The sequence below is a fragment of the Triticum aestivum genome, chromosome 2D, assembly GCF_018294505.1.
Source record: "Triticum aestivum cultivar Chinese Spring chromosome 2D, IWGSC CS RefSeq v2.1, whole genome shotgun sequence".
Lineage (NCBI taxonomy): Eukaryota > Viridiplantae > Streptophyta > Magnoliopsida > Poales > Poaceae > Triticum > Triticum aestivum.
Window position 1 is genome coordinate 511,402,549 of NC_057799.1, and position 11,768 is coordinate 511,414,316.

Below are 11,768 nucleotides of genomic sequence, written 5' to 3' on the forward strand. Positions count from 1 at the left end.
TCTTGATGTGTCTTGGGTGCTAGCCCTACCCCTCTATTTATATGTTGAGCCTTGGGGTCGAAACTTGGAGTAAAATCCTCCACAAAGTCGGTTTCACCCGAAAAGCAAGAGTCCTTCTCGGACTCCAGGGCCAGACGCCAGGGTTCCCGGCGTCTGGACCCAGACGCCAGGGACCCTGGCGTCTGGCCCCTGGACTCCGCAAAACTTCCTTTTGCGCTTTCGAAAAACCTCGTGGGCTTTCCCCTTTGGCCCAGATAAAGTGTTCTCGTGCCCAAACATTTCGGGAAACATCCAGAACCCCTTCCGATGGATTCCGGAACCCTTCCAGAGATCAAACACTACTATCCACATATCAATCTTTACTTCCGGACCATTCCGGAGTTCCTCGTCATATCCGTGATCTCATCCGAAACTCCGAACAACATTCGGTCACCAACATACATAACTCATAGTATTATATCGTCAACGAACGTTAATCATGCGGACCCTACGGGTTTGAGAACTATGTAGACATGACCGAGACACCTCTCTGGTCAATAACCAATAGCGGAACCCGGATGCCCATATTGGCTCCTACATATTCTACGAAGATCTTTATCGGTCAGACCGCATAACAACATACGTTGTTCCCTTTGTCATTGGTATGTTACATGCCCGAGATTCAATCGTCGGTATCTCAATACCTACTTCAATCTCGTTACCGGCAAGTCTCTTTACTCGTTCCGTAATACATCTTCCCGCAACTAACTCATTAGTTGCAATGCTTGTAAGGCTTAAGTGATGTGCACTACCGAGTGGGCCTAGAGACACCTCTCCGACAATCGGAGTGACAAATCCTAATCTCGAAATATGCCAACCCAACAAGTACCTTCGGAGACACCTGTAGAGCACCTTTATAATCACCCAGTTACGTTGTGACGTTTGGTAGCACACAAAGTGTTCCTATGGTAAACGGGAGTTGCATAATCTCATAGTCATAGGAACATGTATAAGTCATGAAGAAAGCAATAGCAACATACTAAACGATCAAGTGCTAAGCTAACGGAATGGGTCAAGTCAATCACATCATTCTCTAATGATGTGATCCCGTTGATCAAATGACAACTCATGTCTATGGCTAGGAAACTTAACCATCTTTGATCCAACGAGCTAGTCAAGTAGAGGCATACTAGTGACATTATGTTTGTCTATGTATTCACACATGTACTAAGTTTCCGGTTAATACAATTCTAGCATGAATAATAAAAATTTATCATGAAATAAGGAAATAAATAATAACTTTATTATTGCCTCTAGGGCATATTTCCTTCATTACCACCAACGTCTTATTTTGATTCGGCGATATTGTGGGATGAAGTTGCTCGGACCAACCTTACATGTCCACGCACATGAGACCGGTTCCACCGACTGACATGCAACTAGTTTTGCATAAAGGTGGCTGGCGGGTGTCTGTTTCTCCTACTTTAGTTGAATCAAATTTGACTATGGCCGGTCCTTGAAGAAGGTTAAAACGGCAAACTTGATGAATCACCGTTGTGGTTTTGGCCGTAGGTAAGAACGGGTCTTGCTAGAAGCCCGTAGCAGCCACGTAAAACTTGCAACAACAAAGTAGAGGACGTCTAACTTGTTTTTACAGGGTATGTTGTGATGTGATATGGTCAAGACATGATGTGATATACGTTATTGTATGAGATGATCATGTTTTGTAAGTTATCGGTAACCGGCAGGAGCCTTATGGTTGTCTATTTATTGTATGAAATGCCAACGCCATGTAATTGATTTACTTTATCACTATGCGTTAGTGATAGTTGTAGAAGAAATAGTTGGCAAGACGACCACGACGCAACGATGGAGATCAAGGTGTCGAGCCGGTGACGATGGAGATCATGACGATGCTTTGGAGATGGAGATTAAAAGCACGAGATGATGATGGCCATATCATGTCACATATTTTGATTGCATGTGATGTTTATCTTTTATGCATCTTATTTTGCTTAGAAGGGCGGTAGCATTATAAGATGATCCCTTCACTAAATTTCAAGGTAATTAAAAGTGTTCTCCCTGAGTATGCACCGTTGCTACAGTTCGTCATGTTGAGACACCAAGTGATGATCGGGTGTGATAGACTCTACATTCACATACAACGGGTGCAAGATAGTTTTGCACATGCGGGATACTTGGGTTAAACTTGAAGAGCCTAGCATGTACAGGCATGGCCTCGGAACACTGGAGACCGAAAGGTCGAACGTGAGTCATATAGTAGATATGATCAACATAGAGATGTTCACCATTTATGACTACCCCATCACACATGATGATCAGACATGGGTTAGTTGATTTGGGTCATGTATCACTTAGATGACTTGAGGGATGTCTATTTAAGTGGGAGTTCTTTAATAATTTGATTAATTGAACTTAATATATCATGAACTTAGTCTTATAGTTTTGCATATCTATGTTGTAGATCAATAGCTCGCGATATAGCTCCTCTATACTTTTGATATGTTCCTAGAGAAAACAAAGTTGAAAGATGATAGTAGCAATGATGCGGACTGGGTCCGTGATATGAGGATTATCCTCATTGCTGCACAGAAGAATTATGTCCCTGATGCACCGCTAGGTGACAGACCTGTTGCAGGAGCAGATGCAGACGTTATGAACGTTTGGCAAGCTCGATATGATGACTACTTGATAGTTTTGTGCGCCATGCTTTACGGCTTAGTATCGGGACTTCAAAAATGTTTTGAATGCCACGGAGCATATGAGATGTTCCAAGAGCTAAAATTGGTATTTCAGACTCATGCCCGTGTTGAGAGGTATGAGACCTCTGACAAGTACTTTGCCTACAAGATGGAGGTCAATAGCTCAGCTAGTGAGCATGTGCTCAGAATGTCTGGGTAGTACAATCGCTTGAATCAAGTGGGAGTTAATCTTCCATATAAGATAGTGATTGACAGAGTTCTCTAGTCACTATCACCAAGCTACTAGAACTTAATGATGAACTATAATATGCAAGGGATGACGAAAACGATTCCCGAGCTCTTCGCGATGCTGAAATCGATGAAGGTAGAGATCAAGAAAGAGCATCAAGTGTCGATGGTTAATAAGACCACTAGTTTCAAGAAAAAGGGCAAGGGAAAGAAAGAGAACTTCAAGAAGAATGGCAAGCAAGTTGCCACTCCCATGAACAAGCCAAAAGCTAGACCCAAGCCTGAAACTGAGTGCTTCTACTACAAAGGAAATGGTCACTGGAAGCGGAACTGCCCCAAATACTTGGCGGATAAGAAGGATGGCAATGTGAACAAAGGTATATATGATATACATGTTATTGATGTGTACTTTACTAGTGTTCGTAGCAACCCCTGGGTATTTGATACCGGTTCAGTTGCTGAGATTAGTAACTCGAAACAAGAGTTGCAGAATGAACAGAGACAAGTTAAGGGCAAAGTGACGATGTGTGTTGGAAGTGCTTCCAAGGTTGATACAATCATCATCGCACACTCCCTCTACCTTCAGGATTAGTGTTGAACCTAAAGTAAATGTTATTTGGTGTTTGCGTTGAGCATGAATATGATTAGATCATGTTTATTGCAATACAATTATTCATTGAAGTCAGAGAATAATTGCTGTTCTATTTACATGAATAAAACCTTCCGTGGTCATACACCCAAGGTGAATGGTTTATTGAATCTCGATCATAGTGATACACATATTCATAATATTGTTGCCAAAAGATGCAAAGTTGATAATGATAGTGCAACATATTTGTGGCATTGCCGTTTAGGTCATATTGGTGTAAAGCGCATGAAGAAACTCCATGCAGATGGGCTTTTGGAATCACTTGATTATGAATCATTTGATACTTACGAACCATGCCTCATGGGCAAGATGACTAAACTCCATTCTCCAGAACAATGGAGCGAGCCAATGACTTATTGGAAATAATACATACCGATGTATGCGGTCCGATGAGTGTTGAGGCACGCGGCGGGTATCGATATTTTCTGACCTTCACAGATGATTTGAGCAGATATGGATATATCTACTTAATGAAACACAAGTCTGAAACATTTGAAAAGTTCAAAGAATTTCACAGTGAAGTGGAGAATCATCGTAACAAGAAAATAAAGTTTCTACGATCTGATCGCAGAGGCAAATATTTGAGTTACAAGTTTGGCCTTTATCTAAAACAATGTGGAATAGTTTCACAACTCACGCCACCTGGAAGACCACAACATAATGGTGTTTCCAAACGCCGTAACCGTACTTTATTAGATATGGTGCGATCTATGATGTCTCTTACTGAACGAAATATGCCCTAGAGGCAATAATAAAGTTGTTATTTATATTTCCTTATATCATGATAAATGTTTATTATTCATGCTAGAATTCTATTAACCGGAAACTTAGTACACGTGTGAATACATAGACAAACAGAGTGTCCCTAGTATGCTTCTACTTGACTAGCTCGTTAATCAAAGATGGTTAAGTTTCCTAGCCATAGACATGAGTTGTCATTTGATGAACGGGATCACATCATTAGAGAATGATGTGATGGACAAGACCCATCCGTTATCTTAGCACTATGATCATTTAGTTTATTGCTATTGCTTTCTTCATGATTTATACATGTTCCTATGACTATGAGATTATGCAACTCCCGAATACCGGAGGAACACTTAGTGTGCTATCAAACGTCACAACGTAACAGGGTGATTATAAAGATGCTCTACAGGTGTCTCTGATGGTGTTTGTTGAGTTGGCATAGATCGAGATTAGGATTTGTCACTCCATGTATCGAAGAGGTATCTCTGGGCCCTCTCGGTAATGCACATCACTGTGAGCCTTGCAAGCAATGTGACTAATGAGTTAGTTACGGGATGATGCATCACGGAACGAGTAAAGAGACTTGCCGGTAACGAGATTGAACCAGGTATGGTGATACCGACGATCGAATCTTGGGCAAGTAACATACCGATGACAAAGGGAACAACGCATGTTGAAATGCAGTTTGACCGATAAAGATCTTCGTAGAATATATAGGAGCCAATATGAGCATCCAGGTTTCGCTATTGGTTATTGACCAGAGATGTGTCTCGGTCATGTCTACATAGTTCTCGAACCCGTAGGGTCCGCACGCTTAACGTTCGTTGACAATTCGTATTATGAGTTTATGTGTTTTGATGTACCGAAGGTTGTTCGGAGTCCCGGATGAGATCACAGACATGACGAGGAGTCTCGAAATGGTCAAGACATGAAGATTGATATATTGGAAGGTTATATTCGGACACCGGAATGGTTTCGAAGTGTATCGGGTATTTCCCGGAGTACCGGGGGGTTACTGGAACCCCCCGGGGGGTTATTGGGCCTCATGGGCCTAGTGGTGGAAGAGAGGAGGCAGGCCAAGGAGTGGCGCATGCACCCCTTAGCCCAAACCGAATTAGACTAGGGTTGGGGGGGGGCGCCCCCCTTTCCTTCTCTCCTCCTCCTCCTTCCCCCCTTCTCCTTGGGGAAGTAGGAAAGGGGGGGGGGGCGAATCCTACTTGGAGTAGGACTCCCCCCTTGGGCGCGCCTCCCTTGGCCGGCCTCCTCCTCCCTCCCTCCTTTATATACGTGGGGAGGGGGGCACCCCATAGACACACAAGTTGATCTTTAGCCGTGTGCGGTGCCCCCCTCCACGGTTTTACACCTCGGTCATATTGACGTAGTGCTTAGGCAAAGCCCTACGCCGGTAACTTCATCATCACCGTCACCACAACGTCGTGCTGACAAAACTCTCCCTCGGCCTCAGCTGGATCAAGAGTTCGAGGGACGTCACCGAGCTGTACGTGTGCAGATCGCGAGGTGCCGTGCATTCGGTACTTGATGGTTGGATCGCGAAGACGTTCGACTACATCAACCGCATTACTAAACGCTTCCGCTTTTGGTCTACGAGGTTACGTGGACACACTCTCCCCGCTCGTTACTATGCTTCTCCTAGATAGATCTTGCATGATCATAGGCAAATTTTTTGAAATACTACGTTCACCAACAGTGGTATCAGAGCCAGGTCTATGCGTAGATGTTATATGCACGAGTAGAACACAAAGAGTTGTGGGCGATAATAGTCATACTGCTTACCAGCATGTCATACTTTGATTCAGTGGTATTGTTGGATGAAGCGGTGATAACCCACAAGTATAGGGGATCAATTGTAGCCTCTTTCGATAAGTAAGAGTGTCGAACCCAACGAGGAGCTAAAGGTAGAACAAATATTCCCTCAAGTTCTATCGACCACCGATACAACTCTACGCACGCTTAATGTTCGCTTTACCTAAAACAAGTATGAAACTAAAAGTACTTTGTAGGTGTTGTTGGATAGGTTGCAAGAACATAAAGAGCACGTAAATAAAAACTAGGGGCTGTTTAGATAAAGACACAATAAAGTTAGTATAGCGAGTGTGGAAAAGTGGTGGTAGGAGTTGCGAAATTGTCCCTAAGCAATTGACTACTTTACTAGACCGATAGCAAGTTTTATGTGGGAGAGGCCACTGCTAGCATGTCATCCCTGACTTGGAGTTCTATGCACTTACGATTGGAACTATTAGCAAGCATCCGCAACTACTAACGTTCATTAAGGTAAAACCCAACCATAGCATTAAGATATATTGGCCCCCCTTCAATCCCGTATGCATCAATTTCTATGCTAGGTTGAAGCTTCTGTCACTCCTGCCCTCCAATACATAGTCCTACCAACATACAACTAACCCTATGGTGTGATCCACGCGCGCGCTCATATGATGGGCACCAAAGGACAACAACATAACCACAAGCAATTTAAACCAATCATAGAAATTCACCAATTACCGATAGGACAACTAAAATCTACTCAGACATCATGGGATGGCAACACATCATTGGATAATAATATGAAGCATAAAGCACCATGTTCAAGTAGAGGGTACAACGGGTTGCGGGAGAGTGGACCGCTGTAGATAGATGGGGGAAGGTGATGAAGGTGTTGGTGAAGATGACAGAGCTGTTGGTGTAGATTGAGGTGATGATGATGGCCCCGACGGCATTCCGGCGCCACCGGGAGAGAGGGAGAGAGAGCCCCCTTCTTCTTCTTCTTCTTCTTCCTTGACCTTCTCCCTAGATGGGAGAAGGGTTTCCCCTCTGGTCCATGGCCTCCATGGCGGCGGAGGGGCGAGAGCCCCTCCGAGATTGGATCTGTCTCTCTGTCTCTCTCAGTTTCTGCGTTCCCAGATTCTGACCTTCACCGTTTCTTATATTCCCGGAGATCCATAACTCCGATTGGGCTGAAATTTGGACACGATTTCTATCCGGATATTGGCTTTCTTGCGGCGAAAGAAGGGCACCACCCGCCTTACAGAGTGGCCACGAGGGCCCAGGGAGCGCCCCTCACCCTCGTGGGCCCCTCGGACATCGTCTCGCGTTGATTCCACTTACCAAAATTCACATATATTCCAAAAAAAATCTCCGTCAGTTTTCATCCCGTTTGGACTCCATTTGATATGGATTTTCTGTGAAACAAAAAAACATGCAATAAACAGGAACTGGCACTGGGCACTGGATCAATATGTTAGTCCCAAAAATAGTATGAAAAGTTTCCAAAAGTATGTAAAAGTTGTAGAATATTGGCATGGAACAATAAAAAATTATAGATACGACGGAGACGTATCAAGCGGTCCAGACCGACATTACATGACTGCGTTCATGAGACTGGTTCTACCACCATGCTTTGCACAAAGGTGGCTAGTGGGTGTATGTTTCTCCAACTTTAGTTGAATCGAGTGTGACTACGCCTGGTCCTTGTTGAAGGTTAAAACAGCACACTTGATGAAAAATCGTTGTGGTTTTCATGCGTAGGTAAGAACGGTTCTTGCTAAGCCCGTAGCAGCCACGTAAAACTTGCAACAACAAAGTAGAGGACGTCTAACTTGTTTTTGCAGGGCTTGCTGTGATGTGATATCGTCAAGACGTGATGATATATAAATTGTTGTATGAGATGATCATGTTTTGTAAAAGTTATCGGCAACTGGCAGGAGCCTTATCACTGGTACGCGTCGGTCCTAAACAAACGATTTTTAACCCCTTTCCGCGACGGCATTCGGAACCGTCGCCAAGTGAGTGTGGGTGATAGGGGGGTCCTTCCCACATGACCCAGAAACCATCGGGGATATGCCGTCTTGGCACACACGCTCGGCAAAATGAGGTCGTGTGCGACCAGCGAGCACTCAAATACAGAAATACGTACAGTAGTGCTAAAAAATAAAATTATACAGGCGAAATCATTTCCGGTTGTAAGTACATCACAAAGTCAGTCACGGCTAAACATTTCCGTTCGTATATACATCCCACACAGCCACTCCTAGAAAAACGTTTGCGCAAGGTGGCGTAACGCAAACAATTTTCAATAGAATGTCGTGTGTGATTGTTCATTGATCCAACATGGTTTATTTCTAGAAACTGTGTGCGTTGCCTGAGGTCATCGCCCACGGTGTTTTCTCAGTAACCGTTTGCAATAGGAAAACCCAATTAGCAGGCTAATTGCCCTTTTATTAATAATCCATGTACTAATCTAATTGACATTCATATTAAGCACATAATATATTCCATTTCCATATTAAGGAAGCCGAATTTCCTAATTGAAATACATCGTAGTACAACATGATATAGCTTCAGCACTCAGCCACCCCATTCACAACTGCACCAGCAACAAGTTTCACATGCAACATCTAGAACCTTTCGAAATTAGCATCATAGACGGTACATAGAGAGATGCATCTCATCTGGAAAACGGCTGAAGGTCTTTACAACTTTAGGCTAGTGCCTGTGGATGATTGACTGTCCATCCTTCGACCTCTTCAGGAACACTTCAATATTGAATCGTGGGTGTTGTATGAAAACTTTCCTCGCCTCCTGACCACAGAGGTGGTTTGAGAGGTAATCATCAGTGAAGCCTGAAAACAAGGATGTGCATAAATGTCTTTATATTGGAAATGGGGCAAAGGAATACAAAAATGCAAGGTATAATAGTTAGTACCATGTTGTAAACCTCAGTGCTTCCCATTGTTTCCCTGCAACACATATAAGGTAGTTAGTCATCAGGTTAAGTAAGGGTTCACATGCTATAAGTAAAATATGTTGATGAAAAATAAGCACGTTACAGATTCATCAGATTAATTCAAGCCACATGGAAAACCCATTTATCCAAACCAAGCATGATTAAGAACTAGGAAATATAGCACTTGTATATGTTTCTCATGTTAAGTGCAACCAGATTCGATTTATTCCTCACATGGTATACAATAAGAGAATACAGCCACATCAATTGAACATCGCATTGCAGAATTGAACCAAGCAGTTAACTAAACACCACAACAAATGAACCAAACATTAACTGAGCACCACATTGCACAATATAACATACTCCTAATAGAAGATCAGACAGTTAACCAAACCAAGCATGCTTAACAACTTGGAAATATAGCAATTGTATTTGTTTCTCATGTATTTACTACAACCAAATTCGATTTATTCCTCACATGGTATACAATAACAGAATGCGGCCACAACAATTGAACATCGCATTGCAGAATTGAACCAAGCAGTTAACTAAGCACCACAACAAGTGAACCAAGCCACAACAAATGAACCAAGCAGTTAACTAAACACCAATTGAACAATATAACATACTCCTAGTAGAAGATCAGACAGTTAACCAAACCAAGCATTCTTAACAACTTGGAAATATTGCACCCTGAAGAATTGAACATCACATTTGCAGAATTGAACCAATCAGTTAATTGAACACCACATTGCACGACATATAGAACATATACACTATAGCAGAAGATTGCATGGTAAAAGTAGATAGCACAATTCACTACAATTTGTTAAGGAAAGGCAATAGCTAGCAAACTGAACATGGGTCCTTATAGTGAGCTAATAAGACAAGCTACTCCTCATTGTCGGAGATATCGATGACGATTGGCTCCTTGGACATGGAAGATGGCGAGGCCTCCGCATCGTGGGTGCCCTCGTTGTAGTGGTGAGTTGCCTGAGCCGCTCCGGGCACCAGCCTGCTGGCTCTCGAGATGAGGTAAGCACGCGCACACTGAGAAAACACCTCGTAGTCTCCGTCGAAGGCACCGACGGTGGCCTCGAAAAAACGCCACGAACTGTCGTTTAAACCAGCCAACCGCGTCGCGGTGTCGGCGCGCGAGGCGTCAACGGTGGCCTTGACGGCGAGGTGCTCCTCCAAGATCTGGGGATCGACACGAATGGCAGCCATCGCGACCTCATCCGCGCATGCGGCCGCGATTTGCTTCTCCGCTGCCAAATGCTCCTTGAGGTCCTGGCTATACTGCGTGCACCATGGCTTAGGCCGGCGCTTATTTGGTGGAGGTGTTGGTGATTTGGGTTGAAGGTGTCATGCTCGCGCCGGCGGTCGGGGCATGTGGGATGTGGAAGGAGGAGGAGGAGGATGGGGGTCGGGTGTGGATTATCTGCCTGGATAGGCGAGGCGAATAGCGTGAAGGAGGGTCACCGGCGAGGAGGTGGCGGTGCTGCAAGCAAGGAGTGAAGGTTTCAACTTGGAAAGGAAGGCGGAAAGAGGGGGAAATGTGGCTTTTGGTAAGGGGGAGGGGGCGGGGAGGTAGATATTTCCGCGAAGCCGAAAATTTGGAATCGCTTCAGCCAAAAAACTGGCGCGCAAAGTGACATCAGACACAGTCCCTTATTCAGAGCGGGCTGTGGACTGTAGCCGTCGCACCTTCTCACGGTACGGTGCTCCAAGATATTTTGTGCTGCATCTTACACGGTTGGTTATAATAAACTGTGTGGGATCTACTTGATTTTTCGTCTTGATTTGAATTACATAATGGGGTCACAGCGACCATGGACGGTGTTTGAATTGCTAGACCTTTTATCTGCAGTAATCATAAAAGAATTAGAATTATTCATGGTTCGCTTGGACATTTTTATGCATTAAGTGCGTTTTTAATGAATTTATGTACATAATTCAAATTTGAACTACATGCACATGCTCTCGTGCACATAAATTGGTTGAAAAATCAAATCTTTGTCCTTGGGTGCATGCTTAGGTCCCATGCAAGAAATGGGAATGAATGTCAAACACCCGCCACCGTCACTCGGCCGCAAACATTAGGATACCTGGTTTTTAAATTCTAGTAAATCCAAAACTCGTCTGAAATTCATGAAACTGGGCATGCTATCATGGAGCGACATCAACATGCCATGGTAAAGTTTTTGTCCCATTTGGGGCAGGTTTGGGTATATGCTTCTAACAAACAAGAGCTTCTCACAACAAGCATGATGGTTTCGGTAGGGAACGCCCCAACTTTGGGGACGAAAGGATATCCATTGCCTCTAATTGCTTTCATATTTTTTCTCATGTCAACATAGAACAACAGTAGTGTTGTGTTATTTTTTGTGATTTTTCGGGGTTCGTGTGGACATTTTTATGCATTAAGTGAGTTTTCAATGCATTTATGTGCATAATTCAAATTTGAACTAAATGCACATGCTCCGGTGCATATAAATTGGTTGAAAAATCAATTCTTTTGTCCATGTGTGCATTCTTAGGTCCCATGCAAGAAATGGGAATGAATGTCAAACACCCTGCCACCGTCACTCGGCCGCAAACATTGAGATACATGGTTTCTAAATTCTGGTAAATCCAAAACTCGTCTGAAATTCATGAAACTGGGCATGCTATCATGGAGCGGCATCAACATGCTGTG